The sequence below is a fragment of the Ambystoma mexicanum genome, chromosome 9 (assembly GCF_040938575.1).
Source record: "Ambystoma mexicanum isolate Mex_15411 chromosome 9, UKY_AmexF1_1, whole genome shotgun sequence".
Lineage (NCBI taxonomy): Eukaryota > Metazoa > Chordata > Amphibia > Caudata > Ambystomatidae > Ambystoma > Ambystoma mexicanum.
Window position 1 is genome coordinate 1,328,827,231 of NC_090931.1, and position 21,625 is coordinate 1,328,848,855.

Consider the following 21,625-nt stretch of genomic DNA (forward strand, 5'->3'; position numbering starts at 1 on the left):
TCGAATATGTTATTTTGCATTCATATTGTTCTACCTGTTCTGCTAAATTCATATATATCTTCATTTTTGAAATCGGATAAACAATTCTTCTGAAATTCTGACAAAAATCTTTTTCTCACTTGTCATCAGTGAATGGACATTTTTAAATAGGATTGTGTTATATATATATATATATATATATATATATATATATGTATATATATATATATATATATATTCAATGAAAAAACTTAGTTAAGGGGGCGTTATGGTTAAGTTGCACTAACAAAAACCTATGAAATTCAATGGAAAAACATTGTTACAGGGACGTTATGGTTACAGGTAAAACCAAAAAACCTCAGGAATTCACCAGTTATGGTAAGCTAAGCAACCATAACTCTCGCCACCACCGTGCACTGCTAAAACTAACACCCAGGACATCACTGATGACATCACACATCTGGCTCACTTATTATTTAGGCCAGTTGGTTTTAATCACTGACAATCAGAATATTACAATTCAAAGGTTCTGTATAGCAAAACGTTAACCTTGTCGGTTTTACCTGTAACCATAACGTCCGTGTAACAAAGTTTTTTCATTGAATTTCATAGGTTTTTATTAGTGCAACTTAACCATAACATCCCTTTAACTAAGTTTTTCGTGGAATTTCATAGGTTTTTATTAGTGCAAATTAACCATAACGTCCCTTTAACACAGGTTTTTTCATTGAATTTCATAGGTTTTTACCAGTGCATGCTATTTTCCTACAATTTACTAATATCATACCTAGCCAATAAGCAATATTTGTGTCCAATTTACAAAGTTTCACCTTAAAACGCTGCTATTTCCCACCTTGTAGCATCATTTTTAACACGTCTATACACTTTTTGCAACTTTTTGAAATAATTTTGCATCCGTGGACGTCCGGGAATGTCGGACTTCATCGCAGACCTTCTGGACAGTGCCACGTGACCATACGCATGTGCGCGGCATGGCGACGTGTTTGCAAAGGCGTCTGCACTTCGTGATCTGATCCGTGCTTCGGAGACAGTTTGGAACTGCATGTTCTACTGATCTAGGAACTTTCAACTTCAAAATATCCCTTGCACACCTCCTACACCTTTTCGTACTCATTATCCATTACCAATCTAGTACACAGTACATACTTGGAAGAATTTTATCAAAACTGCTGTTCATCTTAAAAATGGCATCAGTTATTGCCATCTCTCCTCCCCAACAACCACCACCACCAGCTGGAGGACCTTCACAACAAAAAAAGCGCAGTACATTCAAAGACAATAAAGAGGACCAAGAAGATGAGGTAGAGGAAGTGCCTACTTCGAGCACCAAGATTGAATCATGGTTGTGTCAGTTCTTTGCTACTCTTGGGAGTGTACCAAAGGCTAAAACTACCAAAGTGAAATGCCCTGAGTGCAATTTTGTACTCAGTCACAGACTACCTGGACAATACTCCTACGGGACGACCTCCATGCTCTACCACACCCAATCCAATGACCGCAATGCTCTCAGAAAGGTTGTTTCTTTCTCAGCAAGTAGTAAGCTGTCTTCCTCCACCTCATCCTCCTCAACAAATACTGTAACCACACAGCATGATGTCTGCGGCCTTTGCCGCATTACAAATAAATAAATAAATAAATACGGTCTACGGACCATTATCGTCCATTGCAGCCCCTGAAATGGGGGCTAACGGCCATTAACACCCCTTGCTCCCAAAGCGGGAACCCAGGGTTCTAAAACATAGATTTTTCTTCCTATAGCGGGACACCTTGGGCGTCCCACTGTAAGAAGGAATGAAAATCCTTTTCCAAGACAGCCAACATGGAAAGAGAAGGCAAGGCTCCGTACACAGCCCCTCTTCCCTTGCCATGGCAGCCTGCAAAACCCTATGAACATATTACCACAAACACTTTTTTTCCCTTTCAAACCTATCGTACCTTTGAATAACTTTACCACATAGCTGGTTCCAGGTAGACATAGCCACTGCAACACCATTTTCTGTCCCTAGCGGTTATGGCCAGTAGCCAGACTGTCAGCATCATGACCTTATGCCATGACCTAGACAATCTGGCTACTGCCTATGGATGGCCACAGGCTATACCTCAGTCACCAAAGGTATATGACTATTATTTGTACCTACATTATGACACTTGTCAAAAAATAAAACGGGCACATTTGCAAAACCATGCTTTAATGTCCTTGCCAATGTTCCTCACAAGTTTGCTTGAAATCCGTGTTTTATTTTTTAAAAAGTGTCAAAATGTATGTACATACAATAGTTATATAACTTAGCCCCAACTTGACAAAATCCATTCAGTCTTTACACACACATTGAAGGTTGGGTCTATAATCTTTCTCAAAACTTTTGCCCACATTCGTCAAATAGCAACAAAGTTATGAGCCATCTAAAAATGTTGAGACCCCCTTCTAATTTCGCCCCCTTCTCGAGAAAATCCCACTAAACTTTAGAAAACCATTTATATCTAGATCCAAAATCGTTTTGCCAAATGTTGTGCAGAATCGTCAAATAACACCACATTTATATGCCTTTACAATATTTTGGGACCCCCTTCTAATTTTGCCCCCTCTTGACAGAATCCCACATAACTTTGCAAAACCATGCAGTACTAGTTCTAGAACAAAATTGCAAAATTACATGCAGTGTCATTGAGTGGCGCAAAAGTTGTAAGCCATCAAAACACTGCTTTTCCTTAACCCTGTAATGCAGAAATAGGTCCTCTGAAGTGTCCGCGAACACCACAGGACTGCCCCAAGACATCTGGAGTGTTTGCGGACTGTCGGGGGGTGAAACAACCCATTATTTGGCTTCTTATGGCCATATCCCATCCTCATCCCCTCCCATATCCCAAGAGATTGTTTGTTGAGTTTGACAAGTGCAATGTAGCTTTTTTTGTTTTATGTTTTCACTGCGCTGTCCGCGGACCCCAAAAAATGCAGGCATTTCAGGAAAACCGATGCATTTCACATTTTCTCACAACGCAATCAGCGGACGCGTCCCAGTGTCCGCAGACCAGGCAAAAGTCTGCACATTTTTCTGGCCAATCAGAGGCCAGTCCGCGGACCGAACAGGGAAGTGAGTCCACGGAGCAGACATAGATATCACAATTCTTTTTGCCTTAAATTTTGGTCATTTAAAAAAAAAGAAATACTGGACGGATTTACACCAAATTAACAAATGCACGCTTTCAGGACCAAGCCGCCGCTGCTTCTGCAAATTTGGTGAAAATCCGTCCAGCGGTTTGGCCTGGAGGCGTGACAGAATTTTTTCCCCATTATGTCTACGGGAAAAATTGGGCCCCCCCTATAACTTTGCCCCCCTTTCACCAAACGTCACCAAACTGTATAATAAAATGTAGAGTGGGCCATATACGGTTTTTGCTAAATTTGGTGAGGATTCGTCCAGGGGGCGCAAAGTTATAAGCCACCCAAAAAGTGCTCTTCCTATGGGTTTAGCAACTTAACCGTAACTACATGGCCACTACCGCAGGCCATGTAATATATATATGTATGTATATCAGCTGGCAGACACTTAAATTGTATGTTGTCTGCCTCTGTCAAGAGAGACTATCTGCTAGCAAAGACATTCTGTCAGACAAAAGGATAATTATGACAGGCTACTTAATGGAACAAATTATCAAGGAGGGTCCTGGGAGTCCCTCTGCCAGACATTAGTCCTGGTTACGAGAGAATTACCCAGAGTCTATAGCTCACTAACCCAGGACCCCCCTTGTTATTTGCATACTTAATGGAACAGACACATTCTCCATGGTGCCTAAAGATCTTTAAGGTAGGAGCTATAGGTCATATGTAAATGTCGACTTCTGAGAATGCAACCAATAAATGACAGGGCACACATCAATCTATTCCGAGGGTGGCATTTCAGGTCAGCTTAAAAGTACAATACTATGGATGGATTCAGAGTTGTGGTGCCAAAATACTGGCATTTGAATGTACACTTTAGAAATTTGGAAAATGGGTCTTGTTTTAAGTAATCTCCGATATGCCCATCACATCTATTCATTGATTCAAGTGAAGGGTAACAGGGTCTGAACATTCCTGCTCTCAAAAAAGTTGACTTCTGGATGAAAAAAACATTTATGTCAAACTAAAGTGATAATTGTGATGTTACACGTAAAAAAGAAAATGTTCTCTTTGTATCATTTTTACTTGTAATGGCAATCTAATTAAGTACAGGTCTATCAACAGATATCATGTGAATTATAATACATATCCTAACATTGTAGATGACTTAATATTCTGTCTTTGTTCTTATGGAACATAGCAGCATAACTACTGAAGCTCCTTAGCATTACATTATTTTGTTTTTATTAAAGCTTCTACATTGCTCTATTTCCTATCATCACATTTTGTCTGTTTAACTTTAACTACTTGACATTTCAGTGCAAAGCAATATTCTGACCACACATTATTCAACAGACAGTCATATATTCAATGAAAGAATACCCAAAAGGATAATGAGGACGCTCTTCCCAAAATATTAAATCAGGATCCATTGGAGATAGTTTTACCTAGTTCTTCTTGCCAGTGTCTTTTTAATACATTTTTAAATGAATGGGTTGCTTCGTGTCTGGCTCTTGAGTAAAGACAATTTAGATGGTGATATTAAAACTGCTGTAGGATAATAGATCTCCATGTGCCTGTTCCCTTGCCACACCCTTCTACACTTGGTATGAGATATGTTATGTTGAAATTCAGTATAACAGAAACATTCCACTTTCACTTGTCAAGAGGTCAAGTTTACACATTTTAGAAAAGACTCTCTTTCAAGAATTGAAACTATACTTTTATGAAAGTGGAAATGATACCTTTCTGCAAAGGCACATTAAGGGCCACTGAAAGTGCACATTGGATTTTTAATCCTACTGTCCTCATGAAGTTCTCCATTTCATGGACCATATCTTCTAGCAGAGTTTTAGGATATTCCATCCTAAGCAGTAAATTATCTGTGGGCATGGAGAGCTTTTTTTCTCTCCGCCTCAATCCCATGGATTATAGGGGTTTGTTCTAAAATGCGGTTTAATATACCAGGCAAAACCCTAAATGGTTAGGGGTCATTCTAAGTGGGTACCATGTTTCATCTGAATAGTGTCACAAAGGGAGTCAATAACCCTTAATTTAGCAGTTTGATCATTGTAATTTGCCATTCAGTTTTATTTGCAAAGACAAGTTTTTTCTGTACCTATCCGATATAGGACCCATCAAAGCAACTAAACATTTTCTTTGTGTCAAGCGATAATAGAGAAAAGAGACAGTTTCTCAATGGACACTGTCCACTTAAATATCTCTCACTACTTAATGAAACCAGTCTGATCTGTGTGAAGTAACGCGAGAACTAGAAAAGTAGGGGAATACAGTTGGCTAGCTATATCCTTAGAAAAGACCTTGCCTCTTGATTCGGCACTGTTATGGGCAGATAAGAAGCAACACATTTAGAGTCTCTATTAGGTTTAGAAATCAATTATAGAGTAGTTTTTGCTATAGAACTAGATAATCACCCTGTGTAAAGGAAAGAGCTAAACAGTCCCTTTAGTGGCACCGTGGCACAGTAGAGCTCAAAGAAGTGCTGGTTTACAGAACCTCCTCAGATGGAATTTCCCTTCATAACTCAAGCCCTTCACCTTCCTCTGTTTTGTGAGGTCACGTCCACTCAGGTATAGGCTTTGTAATGTACTATTTGTGTTTTCTTTGGAGAAAACAATCACATACCTCTTGTGAAACCTGCTTAGTTATCACCAATGTTATGACTAATGAAGCTTCCTGTCTCTCTGAGGTATTTCAAGTTGCTATTATTTTAATTTTACAGCTTATATGCCCGGAACTGGCAGGGATTGTGCCCCCTTTTGTAATTTAACTTTAAACATTTGAGAAAGAAATACGCAGTTGAAATGTGTTCAACTCCCCACTAGCTCTTTGGAGAGCTTTTTACGTCTAGGAACCACCAGTTCATATTGACACTGCTTGATCTAAAACTTCTACTCCAGCTTCAGTGCCTCAGTCATGCCGCTCTTATTTTTTGAGGAGGAAATGCTACGAGCCTCCCCACAAATGACCAACATTCAAGTCTCCCATTTACATTCCTACACCTCATTAAATATGAGGTTTTTCTGTAAGTATTTCTGCACCAGGCCCCAGAACAATGTGACGTTAAATACCCATATTATTTTATGAGAGCACTGCAAATCTGAAAAGGTCAGTTTCTGCTGGGGCATGACCAGATGTAGCTCTGAACCCTATTTGAACCTTTTGCATGGGCAGCAAAAGTGAAGAACACATAATAAGGAAATCACCTTAGACTATTTTGTGGGGGAGGGGAATATAGTGTTTTCCATTTTTTGTGAATGAAAATGTCTCCACACATCAGACACATTCAGGTCAAGCATAATGTGAAGGAGAACCTGGAAACTTTATATTTTATTGAAGTATCCAACCTTGATCGATCCAAGCTCACATCAATCATAGGCCCATCTGGACCCATCTGTACCAGCTAATTATAGACCTATATCCCTTCTTTCTATTCTCACGAAATGTATGGAAGCCGCTGTTACCCCGCAACTTTCGCGCTTCCTGGAATCTAATGATCTGCCCCACTCTTTTCAATCAGTGTTTAGATTGTCAATGAGCATAGAGTTAGCTATGATCTCCATTTTGGATAATCTAGCGTTACGTCAAGACCGCAGCGAGGTCGGAGTGTTGATTCTCCTAGACCTCTCTACAGCCTTTGATAACATTGATCATGATATTCTACTGTGTCGCCTTGAGGAGTCTGGTATTTCGGGCCTCGCTTTGTCCTGGTTTTCTTCTTTTTTAGTGGATTATATGCAGACTGTGTCCCTTTGTCCTTTTAACATAGCCCCAATCTTCATTTCATGCTGGGTCCCTCAGGGATCCTCGCTCTCTCCCTTCCTTTTTAATCTTTATACATGCCCTCTTTCTGATCTTATTGAAATGCAGTTGATCTTTCGACATGACGTTCCAGTATCCGATCGACCTTTTAAATTAAAAGCCTGTCTATCTGCTATTAATGACTGGATGACTGGAAACTGGTTGAAACTAAACAAGGATAAAACGGAGATCCTAGTGGTAGGTTCTCCGAACCTCTCAAAGTTTTGGCATGCATATTTCTAGCCAAATTCTCTGAGACTTTGCCCACTTCCCAGTGCCTCAGTTAAGAGTTTAGGTGTCAAACTACTGCCCTCTGGCTCAAGAGAAGCACATATCTCTTTGGTCTGTAATTCTGTTTTTTTTAAAACTCAAACTCCTTAAGAATATTCTCTCTTTTATTACAGCAGGGCTTCGCTTTATGATTGTCACTTCCTCCATTATGAGATCACTTGATTATTGTAATGGCATCTATCTGGGTCAACTGGACTTCTTGGTCCAGCATTTACAGATCTTGGAAGGTTCTGTAGCTCGTCTTGCCCTTAATGATCAGAGGTTTTCACATGCTCCCCTTTGCTCCCTCAACTCAGTGGCTTCCTGTTAAAAGGCAAATCAAGTTTAAGAACCTCTGTGTTACGCACTGCACTCTCCATCAAGATGGTGCTGCTTTTCTCCAATCTAAATTTGCTTGCTACATTTTGTCTAGAAAACTACATTCTGCTTCGTTAAATCTTTTGCAAATCCCTAGTTTCAGAAAACACGGTCTGGGTACGCCCCTTTTCAGTTCTTGCCCCCACACTGGAACTCTCTGCCTCATCAGCTTCGAGATATTACTGACCAGCTGGCCTTTTCACAAAGGCTCTTAAGATGTGTTTTTGTTTGACCTTTCTCTTCTTTCTTGATAGTCTCTATGCTACTCTGAAGCACCTAGATGCCCACGGGCCTTAGCGCTTTTATAAATATTAGTACAATAAAATATAATAGAGCGTAAGCCCCACCCACCAAGGAGAAGCACCCACCCAGCAAACTTGGCCTCGGCCGTAGTCAGGGTGTAAATCCCATACTTTGTCAAGAAAGATTCCACTTTTCCACCATTTACACTGGAACCTTCCCTTCCTATCTCTATAGACCCTCTGTAACTTATTTATATTGACCACAAAACTTGCAACCCCTCCTTTTATTTTGATCTATTTTGAGAAAACTGTTGTGGAAATATTTTGTATGAGTTTTATTGCATCTGAGTTCCTTATTTTTGAGTAAATGGACCACCTCCTGTACTAGGGTGTTATCACCCTAAATCAATCAATTTATTAAGCGTTGATTTCCTTTTGGTTGTAGATGTAGGTAGACAAAGTTACCCACCAACATCTCCATTTGAAAGAATGAACTGCTCCTGAGTGGGGCTGGAGAAGGACTCCCTTAAAGTCTCTTCACAGATCCACCAAAAAGAAAAAAGCTGCCAACCATTCCAGACCGTTGAACCCAGAAGATGCATCAACTATTTGTGAATCCAGCTAATGTAGATAACCCCAAATATGCTAAAAAAAAGTAAACCTGTCCCTCCTGCCTCTAAACACAAATCTAATCATTCTCAATGCTGAACGAAGGTCACAGAGTAGGAATTGAGGTGGTTACTTCTGGGGCTCTGGGAACCCCCTATCAAGGAATTAATTATACTCAACAGGGTCAAGAAACTATTGTAACAAGGCAGCATAACCCAAATTCCAGGAGCTGACAATCTGTTCACAAAAGGCTTTCAGGATCATCTCTCCAGGTATTTGAGTCCCCAGAGGGCGTCGGGCTCACCCCCTGAAATCCTCTTGAAACCCTACAAATTATTCCGCCATCATACAATATGGACCCAGAAGGGATCACTAAGAGATACCAGCATATTTGTGCATTAAAAGGAGAGCAGCAGCAAATCCACTAGACAAGGCGTGCCACCTCTGAAGTCATCTCCCGGGTTGTTCTTCATTCCACCTAGTAGCTTCCAATTCTCTCTCGCTGTTTGAAAAATCTGACTCTAGGCATTACATTCATATTGAACATGTACACTCTAAAAGTGGCAACAGATTACATTCATTTATTTAATTACTTGTAAAGAATGACCTTCAGCCTTGGGTATTTTGGAACTAAGAAAAGATTGACTCATGAATGGGATCTGTAAGCTTGGGGAGGAAAGGCTGAGCCTTAGGGTGCAGGTGAGAACAACCAGTTCTTTAATGCCTATCCCTCACCATTCTTCCATCTGGTCTGAACCATTCAGCTGGACACACCTTGGATGTGCTCATCTCAGCAGACATCCCCATCACCAAACCTCTTACTACAGCTCTCTCCAGGTGAGACCATCTTCTCCTCTACTCTCACCTGGAGCTGCTGGCCTCCCTGGCTAAGCCTCTGCCCACACTGCCAGTCTCCTTCTCCATCATTCGACCGATGAAGCGAGTGTCAGTCGCTGCTTTTGCTGCTACTTTGATCACCCCATCCCTGCTATTGACTCTCCCACCAACACAGCCCTCTCCATCTCCAACACCCTTGACCTCCTTGCCTCTGTCATGAGGATACGCAAGAAGGCTGCCTCCAAGTGCAACAGCTGGTATGATTCCGACCTAGCTTCTGTGAACACAAGTGCAAGAGCTGAATGGAAATGCAGGCTTCAAGAACATCCACTGACAAACTGGGCTGTCGCCTGCTCCAAAGGCAATATCGTCTCTCCATCCACTTAAAGAAGAGGACCCATATTCAAGCTTGCATCTCTGGCTTCACCACCAATACAGCTTAACTGTTCAAAATCTGTAAGGAACTCAGCAATCCTATTGCAGTTTCCCCCTCTCTTCCTCCATTCCAGTCCCTCTGTACTGCACTGTCCTCCCATTTCCCAACCAAAACCCAGTACATCCTGTGCTCACTCTTTGTTCCCCCACTGCCTACTGTCCCACCTGCTCTCAGACCTCACTCAGCCCCCCTCTCTGCTTCCCCCGTTCTCTCCTCCTTCTTGCCCATAGCACCGGATGAGGTCTCTAAAGCTGTCCGCTCTATGAAAGTCTCCTTCAAACAGGTGCCCCTCAGCTCCTCCAGAACTATCAAGGACAACATTTCCTCTCTCGCTCCTGCCCTGACTGATTTCTGCAACCACTCCTTCACCATTGACTCCTTTCCACTGCCCCTCAAGAACTCCCTTGTGCACCCTCTCCTAAAAAAGCCATCTGCTGACCCCTCCTGCCCGGATAGCTACTGCCCTGTCTCCACTTCCCCCTTCCTGGGCAAACTCTTGGAGAAGTTGGTCATCTCCCAATTGACCCACCATACTGAATCTGTTGTCTATCTCCATGACCACCAGTCTGGCTTCAGAGAATCCAGAGGCATGGAAACTGCTCTTCTGCCTTTGACATGGTCAATCATGCCACACTCTTAAATTCGCTCCATGGCACCCTTGGTATCACAGACCTTGCAATGGATTGGTTGACCTCCTTCCTATCTAATCGACCTAACCCAGGTGCAACTGGGCCCTTTCATATCCTCCACCTCACTCTCTACCTATGGCATCCCTTAGGGCTCTATCCTATCACTGTGGCTCTACAAAATCGACCATGCCCCTCTGGGCCACTTGATCTCCTTCTTCTCTCCTCATTTCCAGTGTTATGCCGATGACACACAACTCTCAATCAAGCTTCCCTCCACTACCTCCTCTTCTTCCTCTCTCATTCCTGACTTTCTAACCGCTATTCAGGCATGGTGCACGGCTAATGATTTTTGGCTTAATGCCAGTAAGACTGAGATCCTTCTCATTGGAACCCCTGCTCCCTGCTTCCCTCCCACTCTCTGGCTGCCCTTATTGGGTCCGCCCCACTTACCATCTTGTGAGGCTTAAAACCTTGGTGTCATCTTTGACTCCTCTCTCTCCTTCTCCCCTCACATCATGGACCTTTCCAAGAAGGCCCAATTTCGGCTTCACCTCCTCAGAAGCATTCTCCCCGTCCTTACCTTCCCCCAGAAACTAAATGTTTCCAGAGCTTTGGTTCTCTACAGGCTGGACTAGTGCAACTGCCTCTTCCTCAATCTGCCTCTTTCCTCTCTTTGCCCCCTTCAACTAATCCAGAATAGGACTGCAAGACTTATCCTTGCCTTAAGCCAAGGGACTGCATCTTTCCAGCTCTAAAATCTCTCCACTGGCTCCCAGTGGCTACAAGAGTCAAATTTAAGATCCTCTGCATCATCCACAAGGCTTTCTGGGGTCTGGAATCCCACTACATCCAACTATCTCTCCCTAAGTACTACCCTGCTAGAGGTCTTTGGTCCTCTAGCTCCAGGGCTCAAGTCGATTGTACACGCGGGGGAAGGAGTCCACCCACTGTGTGCGTGTTGATTTTATGAAACGAAAATGCCATTCGTCCAGTTCGATTTGGGTGGTTATGCAAAGCCAATTTAATGGAATGTGCATATTTCACCTTGATATGCTAATTTATGGCGATGTCACATCCCACTGCATTTATTGATGAGTCCCCCCACTTAAATGTTTAGGACTTGACCCTTGTCTAGCTCCAACTCTCTAATTTTTCCAAGCAGAGAGTGTGGGGTAGATCTCTCTCTTCGGCAGGTGCCTCCCACTGGAATGGCTTCACTGCCCCTCTCAGACTTGACCCGGAACTCCTTAAGATCCAGAAGCTTCTCAAGACCCCGCTCTTCTCTACTTCCTTCATTAGCAAGGTAGGGCAAGAGCCCTACCTTGCTAATGTCCCCTTCTGCCACTGCGACTGGTGGCCTAGTCCCTCATGAGTCTTACAGGGCAGCAGGCCCTCCTTGACCAGTCTATACCAGCACCCCCCAAACCAACACTGCCCTTCTGGGCCCCCTGACTAGCCTGGTGGGTTGGCATTGCTCCCGCCTGATCCACCCTCTGCCCTCGCATTTAGATGGTGGTGCATCCCGGGCATCCCCTGGCACTTACCGCCCTGGGCTAATGAAGTACTTGTAGAGGTGGGTCAAGCAACACCAGTCATTTATTTTCACAAACATTACTCACGATGCCCAGATTAAATGGGCAAAAGAGGACTCTTGTGATTGCTGGGTGCCTTCCCTTCTTTTGGAAGGTGGAGAATATTCAGTGGGCACTATTCTCATAAAGTAAAGGAAAGGAGAGCAGAGAGTGTGCTCTTTTCATTTGCGGTAATTTCTGAAGTACTCGGGCCACTTTATTCTCAAAGGTGACCGGAGCATTTCAGGGGCGGCTGGACAAGATGGCAAACATATGCTCTTCAGCCCCTTTGCATACATTATTGTCGGGAGTGCGTTCCCAACACTAAAGTATAACAGGGAGCGCTTTTCACAGAGATAGGCGGTTAAAGGTCCTGTCTTGGTTTGAACTGCTGTCACACCTCAAAAACAAATCATGAAAGGGTCAGAAATAACCCAGCCAAGATTTGCGCCTTCCCCTGTGTCTGTTCTGAACAGGTGCAGGGGGAAGACCCTCATTTCTGGCATTTTAAAACGCATCCCGATTGTGAATTCGGGATGTGCTCTAAAATGCCCAGAAACGTTCACTTATTGATGCAAATGCGCAAAGGGGGAAAAAAGGACACCTGAATGAGTGCATCAAAGACACACTCATTCAGATGTTCTTTGTGAAATGGGCTGCCACTTGTTTTGCACGCAAGTGAGGCGATGCAGGAGCATCGACTCACTTGTTATTCGGTGTGGTTGTCTTGTACCACCTTCAATACTGGCACACGTGGCAGCACATCCTAGTAGACAATCAGATGGGGTTCCGTGAGGGAGTGGGAACCAACAAACAGGTGCTGAATCATTACTTGGTCATAGCAAATTCCCTCCATAAGGACCCAGTATACGTAGCATTCATGTATCTGAGCACTGAGTTCAACATGGTAAACAGGGTGAAACATTTGCACTGTCTCGGATCCATCAATTGCCCAATAGATCTCATTAATATCCTGTCGAGCCTACACACCGCAAGCATGCAAAGCATTTGGTCGGGCAATAATGGACACTATACACCTTGGTTTCATGTGGACGCAGGGTACGTCAGGGTGTGTCCTGGCCTCTTTAGACTTCTCAATAGATACTAATGGTCGCAGAAATAATTTGCTGAGGAGTAACACTGATATCCCATATTGCAGAACATGTCATATTCCAGTACTAGCGTATGCGGACAAAACAGTGCTAAATGCATGGTCTCATCGCGCACTACAGAAATTACTGAATGCCTGTACCAGTTCTTATTTGCCACTCCAAGGGCAAAATAACTAAGGCAAATATTCAGCTCTGTTTTGTCGATGGTGGGCGCCTCCCACACACAGAAACGTTTGATAATCTAAGGATCACATTTTCCACTAAATTTAAGGTGGATGCTCATATGTCAAAACAGGCATTGTAAATGATTTTAATCTGGCAAACACACAAGTATCACCCAGCATGTATTGCGCAACTGAAACCCTTATTGATTTTTATCTATAAGTTCAATATTCTGAAACGATATACCACTCATATCACACCCTTCTCCTGAGACCCCCCCCCCCCTCCGGTCACACTGAACCAGAAATCAAGCTGGTTTGCAAATGTACATATTTATTTATGTATTTAAAATGTAATCACAATATATTTTAATGGGTAAACAACAATCACCAATGAGGTGACAGAACACAGAATAATATATTTAATACACTATGAATCAAGGAATGAGCACAAAAAACAAATGCTGCACAGAAAGAATACTTTTGTGTTGGTTTGGACAGATGGCACTATGGTTAGAGGTTTCCCCTGCAACACCCCTGAAACCCCCAATAGGCAATTAAATAGATGTGAGAAGAGAGCAGGTATTCAGGAATAGCACAAATCAAACAGAATATCACTCCCACCTTCCCCCTTCAAACACAAGAGAAAAACGGAATTGACTTTTCAGCTGTCAGCATGGCTTTGAAATTGTCTTTGGAATTGACTGAGCAAAAACACCAAATGTGGTCAAAAATACTTAAATTGTTATAAATTCCTATGGGAGCCGCTTTGAACAGTTGCACACAATCACAAACAATAATTTAGTCCAAAGAAAGCATTTGAAATCTCAAAGTCCAAGTAAGAAACAATTTAAGGCTATTTCACACGTAAAATTCCAAATATAAAATCGTAGCAAGCTTTTCCTTGCGCGCTTTTTTCTATAATGGGTGAATTGCATTCTATGGATAGCTAAGGATGTAAGGTACAAGTAGGAGTTGAAATTTCGTTTCTATCATAAAAACTGAGGGAGTTATATAGGTTTTAGTACAGGTCGTTTTATGAAATAGGCAAGAGAATTGAAAACAGAAATGCACTTTGAAAAAGACAGATGGGTTTGATTACACTATATTAACGACTACAAAAAGGAGAATGCCACACAGGAAGGTCATTCACGGCCGCTCTTAACAGTTCATGTGTGATACTCTAGATTCCTTTTGGGAGTTACTTTTCTTAATCAATCAATAAGAAGTTAGGGTTTAGGATCACAGATGAGAAAAGAGTCAGCACAAAAATAGTTCTAGCAAAACAATGGTTCTGAATTAGAAATGGGATGTGTTTGAGATAGGGATCATACAATGCAGATATATTATGGGTCACTGTTCTTCCTATTAATACTCACAGAATAAGTTATTAAATTGTACTGTCAGTTCTGTCATGGATTGGGCAGGTCCACCTGCAAACAAGAACCTCTGGAGGGAATTGGGTCAGTGGCGCAGTTCTGGTCAAGTTGGGACAGCACCTCAGACTCGATTTGGAAGGGCCCCTTCTGGTGACTGGATGCGGTAGATAGCCGGATACAAGTTTCCAGCGGGCAAGCCTAATGGTAGCCAGCCAAGCTGAATTAAAATAAAATCCCTTCCAGTTTGGGATTTTTGCAATTGGGTCAGGCTAGCAATAATTTTGCAATGCTAGAGTCTGGATTCTGCAATGAAATCTGTATCTCTCAAAGAATTTTGGAGTCAGCTAAAAAAAATGAAGAGTTCTGGAATAAGGTGCTCCGCGGATATCTGGATGGGTTCTGGCAGCAGGGTGTTCTGGAAGGAGTGTGTAGACTCTCTATGTGTAGTGCCCTTCCTATAATTATCCATTACACATTTTATGACATGGGCAGAACTTCAGAACACTTCCCCCTATCTGTGAGTGGCTATAGGTGTGTGCTTCATTTTGGTTGGCAGCTTAAACAGGGCTGTCATCTTATGACAGGATTTAGGAACTCCCCCCTTGATTTTTACCCAAAACATACTTTTGCACAAATGTACATTTCTTCCATTTTGTACCCTCACAAAATTAGACACATGTTTTTCACATGTGATCGTCTACATTTACATCCAATGTCCATCTGTGTGAGAGCTGTATTGGTCATTTTATGGATTATTATCAATTTTACCCAGAACACTTTGGATTCATCATTTCTTATTCGATACACCTCTGGGCGCTGATCAGTGGATCGTGTACATACAATTTTAAGCTTGCAACATTTTAATAGTTTTGCCACAATCAGTGTTTAGTGTATCTTTGGTTCCTGATGTAGTAAGAACTCCTACCACCTCTTCAACTGCCTAGCATGAGTTCAGACTTATAAGTTTGTATTTTTCACTTGTCTACTTATTTTGGCTGTTATGGTAAATGTCATAAAGTTCTGAGGCAAAAACAAGTAATTTCCATTCAAAATCCAGTCCAGGATTTTTTTCTTGCCATCAAAAGTGAGCAGATGGCCAGTCCTTTGAAGATCACTGAGAAACCTGCCTCACATCCTGCTCCTCCTGGCAGAGGCCATTTCTCAGCATGTCCTTTGTTCTTTGGTTAGTCAGCAGACGAATGTCTAATGCAGCCCCTTTGAGTGGCTTGCTGGGATTATGTGTGACCCATTAACAGCCATTAGCCTTCCTGTTCTCAATGGAATGTCAACCGGAGATGTCATTTTTCCCAGGCCAGGCCCTGTCAGATCAGAATTCACATGTGGATTGGCTTCAGACTGGGCTCTTTGACATTAAAATCTTTTCAGTTCACATATAAAATATAAGTACAGAGTATAAAGGTTTTAACCATTTTAAAAGAATTAGCCATTCACCAACATACTTGAAATAGTGGATTTTGCAACTTTTCAGGACAAAGAAATACATTTAAGCTAAATTATACAGCCAATTTCTTTAGACAGCTGTCAGGCTGTGATGTCTGGATTCCTCTGAGTGCCTTGAGGATCCATGACTCCAGCACACTCTCCTTTCAATAATTCACTGGGGAAAATAACTGAATTTAGCGCCAAAACAGCACTTTGAAAGTTTCCCGTGATTAGGGAACTGTATTTAGGGGCATTTTCATATGTTAGCCATTCTGTGGGCTTGTTTCCAGTGACAGATGACAGATGACAGCAGTGATGCCTGCTTTTACACCACTTTGCCGGTGTATTTGGCAGGGCGTGCAGCCCCATTAATGGTTTATGAACTCTGTGCAATTTTGCAACTTAGTGCGCACAGGTGTTATTGCCCATATTCTTGGTAATTTCCTTTCCCCATTGGCAAAGGGGTGCTGTGTGGCACAGTGGCATGGATAAAAATACTCCACATATCCCCCCCGACTCCATCGTGACCTCCGGTCATGGGGGAGTTGGGCAAGTGGGATTATTTTTCTTCCGGTCCATGTAAAAAATCTGGTTGCTTCTCCCATCAGTGATAGATGCAACACACTCTCCTTGCTGATTCTGGTTGGGAGTAGAGAGCGACACTCCGGGCTCTTGGTTCTTTTTCCGGTCACCGAGGAGTCCTCCTTGGTGATTACATGATCCTTAGTTCCAGTGCTACAAAACAGAACATAGCATGTTATGGAAATGTCCCCACTACTACTCCCCGAGGGATGTAGTGGGGCAGATGCATGCATTGAATTACAATATTCAATATTCCCCACCTATGTTTAATCATGGTCTTAACACTCTTCTCGGACATACACGGTGAACATTTAGTAATTCTTTTATGTTCCTGGATTTTCCCCCTCTGGGTTTCCGGTCGGCTCCTCTATTTGCCACAAAGTATGCCTTAAATGGTAACTTTTTAGCTGGTTTATGTGGATCCACTTGTCTTCCCCTCTGTCAAACTGCCCTGGGGATGCAGATTCTGTAGGCAAATGGTGAGATTCTGTCCACAATTTCAAAAGGATCCCGCCAACTCAGAGGAATTTTTGCTCTTTGGCCTGGCTCCTTTGGAGATTGTACAAGTAGACCCGGTCTCCTACTTGATATTCCTTTTTAGTTGTCGTAAGGTCATAGTAGGTCTTCATACTGTCTGCAGTTCTTTCTAGATTCCCTTGAGCATAGGCAAAAGCATGTTGAAGGTGTTTTATCAGATTTTCAACATACTCATGAGTTGTGGAGGCATTTATCAAGGCCTGCTCTTGGGTTCCGTAGAGCAGATGCTGGGGTAGCACCATAATTTGTCCAGTCATCATCTCAAATGGAGACATTTTTGTTGCAGAAGAAGGGCTAGATCTGATGGCCATCAGGACAAGGGGTAATCGAATGTCCCAACTTGGCCCAGAATCTGCCAAAACTCCACCACTAGAGGACCACCGGTAGGCAATGTGGAATTTCCTTTTTACCCCAAGTATCTCCCACATCTTTGTCATCACTTTGCTAGTGAAGTGGCTACATCGGTTTGACTCAATCCTTTGGGGTAGTCCAAAACGTGAGAAGATGTGATTGATCAGGGCAGCTGCTGTTTCTGCCTTGCAATTTGGGGCCAGGAGACATTCCACCCATTTAGTAAAGAAGCATGTTACGGTCAGCATGTACTTGTTCCCCCTAGAGGAGCGAATCACGGGCCCGATAAAATTGACTTGCAAATCTGACCAAGGCAGTGTCATCCCCCTCTTTTGAAGGGGAGCATGGTGTGTGAGTGATGTTGGCTGAAATTCTGCACACACAAGACACCACTTCAAGTACTGGTCGAGGTCCTGCTCCATGTGTGGCCATTATGCAACCTCGCGCAAGATTTCTAATGTCATATGAAACCCCTGATGACCGGCTGTGGGCGCATCATGGGCGTGACTTAGCATTAGGCTTCGGAATGAGGTAGGGACCACCCACTGGTCATGGCCAGTTATGGATCTCCTCACCAAAAAAGCGTCTTAGATTCGGAACATTTTTGGACATTTCATCAACACTCTGAGGTCCTCTTTCCCAATGTAATCGGTATCCGTCATGGGAAAGTTCTCAGGGTCCTCAATGTGTTGATAAAGCTTCCCAATTATTGGATCCCCTTTTTGAGCCGTAATCAAATCAGCATCTGGGGTCTCCTTACTCCATTATGCAGTTGAGAGTTCATTGTGAGCATTTGTCTGGGACCTAGTGACCTGGTGATATCAGTGACCTGGATTTCCCCCAACAGGGACTCGATCTCAAGTAGATCCCCTTGGTTGGCTCCGGTTTTGGCCAGCTGAGCAGCTAGGTCATTTCCAGTTTTGTCTGGTCTCTTTACTTTAGAATGACCCTTGATCTTTTTCCAGTAGATGGTCATCCCATTCAAGGTGACCAGATCATCAATATCTTGTATTAATTTTCTGTGTTTTAATGGTTTGTTATTAGCACATAGCATGCCTCTGATTTTCCAATTAACCAGGTGCTCCACAAACCCGTTCCGTACATAATCTGAATCAGTGATTATGACCAGTACGTGGAGTTGGTGTTGGACAGCAGTGAGGATGGCTTGATGCACAGCCATCAACTCTGCCACTTGACTACTTCAGGGACTGATTTTGTACCCAGCGGAGGGCTCTGGGGCATCATTCAACCATGCAGTCCCCACGCCAGCCACAGGATCGTTTTCCCCGTTGTTGTCAACATGGTAGGAGCACCCATCCACATAAACAGTGGGCATTCTCTCACACTTGTCTTCTTCATAGAATTTGTGTGGGGAATTAAGGTATGCCTCCATGTTATCCTTGATTTTAAGACTTTCGTCCTTGAGGCATTTTTCTCTGGCACAATCATGCAAGTCAGCCAGACCTTGCGTGAGGGGACTCTTCTTGTTTTGCCATATCTGACCACCACAGCAAAGCCTTGCATTGACAGAATCCAGGAAGTAATTCAGGAATTACTCACATTTCCTGCCCAGATTCTGTCACTTTTAAGATATTGCAGTGGCTGGTGTGGAGTCTCCACTATGATGTGTTCCCCCTATATAAACAGGCGGTAATTCTTCAATGCCCACACCATTGACAGGAGTACCTTCTCACAATCGTTACATTTTTCCTCCACAGAGGATAAAGTCTTACTCGCATAGGAGATTACTTTATTGAACTTGTCATGCTTTTGATATAATACTGCAGTCAAGCATGTATTTGAGAACCCTGTCTCCAAGAAGAACTTCTTGTTTTTGACTGGCTAAACTAGGCAAGGCGCTTGTGAGAGGCTTCTTTTGAGTTGTCTTACTGCCTCGGCTTGTTCTGGACCCCACTCCCATTTGACCCCCCCTTCAATATATGGATCAGGGGTCTTGTGATCTCTGCGTAATCCTCAATGAACTTTATGTTGTAATTAGTCAGTCCAAGGAGGCTCCTTAGTTCCCGCAGAGTTGTGGGGTCTTTTATTTTCTGGAGTGCTTCTACTTTCCTTTCCTGGGGATGGAGACCCTCAGGAGTTATCTCATGCCCCAAGAAATTGACACGGGTCCTGCACCAGTGTGCCTTTTGGAAAGAGAGTTTTGCTCCGGCAGCCCTCAACTGTGTCAGAACATAACGGATCTCCACTTTGCGTTCCTCCAAAGTTGAGCTTTTGATTATAACATCATCTGCATAGGCCAGGTTACCCCTTTCACCCAAGTCTGGCATGGCCTTATGCAGAAAGATGTTAAATTCATTGCCGGAGTTGATGTATCTGAAGGGAGTCCGGGTCCAAGTGTACTGCTGCCCCAAAGGTAAAGGCCGCTTGTATTGGTCCTCCCTACTGACAGGTACAGTCCAGTACCCATTGGTCAGGTCAATGGCAGTGTATACCTTTGACCCCTGGATCTGGGCCAGCCCTTGGCCAATTTAGGGAAGAGGTAATCGGGAAGTATGGACCCATTTGATGAGCTCCTTTAGGTCAGCACAGAGTCTCCACTGGCTGTTTGGTTTCAAAATCCCCAGCACCATATTATTGAAGGTGCTGTGAACTGGACGGATTATCCCACGGGACTCAAGGTTCTTAATTATTTCAGTAAGAGACTCCATTGATGCGAGAGGCAAGCGATATTGCTTCACAAACACTGGAGTCGTGTCAGGGTCCGTGGGAATTGTTGTTGTGTGGATGTCGATGCGACCACAGTCATATGAGTTCACTGCAAAGAGATCTTGAAAATCTAACTTGTTTCAATTTTTGCCTTTGCTCCAGAGTTTCACAGGCATCAGCTAGGTTGACTCTCTCTTCAACCATCTGCCTGAAACCCGGAAAGACTTCAGGGTGAAGTCCCTGGTCATAGTATTGACTTGGACTGATGGCTTCAGGTGGGGAATGCAGTCCTGGTGGACTTGAAAGATCACCTCATCCCTCCTGAAGTCACAGGTCACAACGTCCTTACCATAAGGGCAGGAAGAGTACACCAGGAAATTCCCACCATGCCGGGTGAAGATCCTGTCTGGTGTTGTGTCATTGTCGCTATCACTGTCAAAACAGTCCTTGGGGATTCGTCCTAACAGTTTGTTACCTAAATCTATGGAAAAATATCAGTCATCAACCTCCATTCCAATAATGGTGCCTGCGCCCAGAGTCATACTCCTTAGGTCGCTGTTATCCACCTCTATTGGAATGGTGTCGGGGTTTAACCCCAAACATTGCTGTTGGAATTAGGCATTGAGATGACCATAGGCTTCAGGATTTTTCATTTTCTGTCCTCTTTTAATTTTTACTTCAAGTGAGAATTGTCGGGTCCGTTCTGGGATGGTGACTTCCTCTCCAATCTGAATTTCAATTTCACATCGCAGCAGTTGAGCTGACCGAAATGCTTTCTCTGGATCATCAAAGTCCATGGAATTACCTGCTAATCGGGACCAGGCTTTGAAGTTTATTAGGTCCAAACTAATGGCAAAGCGATTGAGAATGTCACTGCCTAAATAAAATGTAGCAGGGGCATCTCGCATGACCCAACAATTATGGACTATGCTCTTGTTACCTATAGAAATTTTGAGCATACACCTGCTTGGCAGGAGATGTTTGGAATTGGGTGTTTCCAGGTCCATTTCCCATCTGTCTAATAATTTAAATGTGAGAATGGCTGGATCTTTTGGGAATTTTCAGAACATGGCTTCGCTGATGAAGCTCTTACCGTTGTTCACGCACACTCAGGTGAGAACAGAGTCCTTCCCCTCATTTAACTGAGTAGGGATGAACAACTGCTCTCCAATTTGCTGAATATCAGCCAGGCTCTGAGCTGATTTCACATCTTTCTGGATTATAGGAGTGGGAGTTTCTGATTGTGGATTAGTATAGAATTTCAGAGTGTTTCCTTCCAGCGTGGAATACCACTTTAGACTGGAAGGAAGGTTGATTTTCAGAAATAGAGAGGACCCCCCATCACCAGTCTGTTGTCCTACTGCTATTACTGTCACGTCTGGAATTTGGCTATTCTGGAAGTGAAATTCTACTTGGTCAGATTTTTGTTCAACCATGTGGCATGTGCCATTTAAACCAACATGGTTGACACTATGTTTTAATTTTATTGGTCGGTTAGT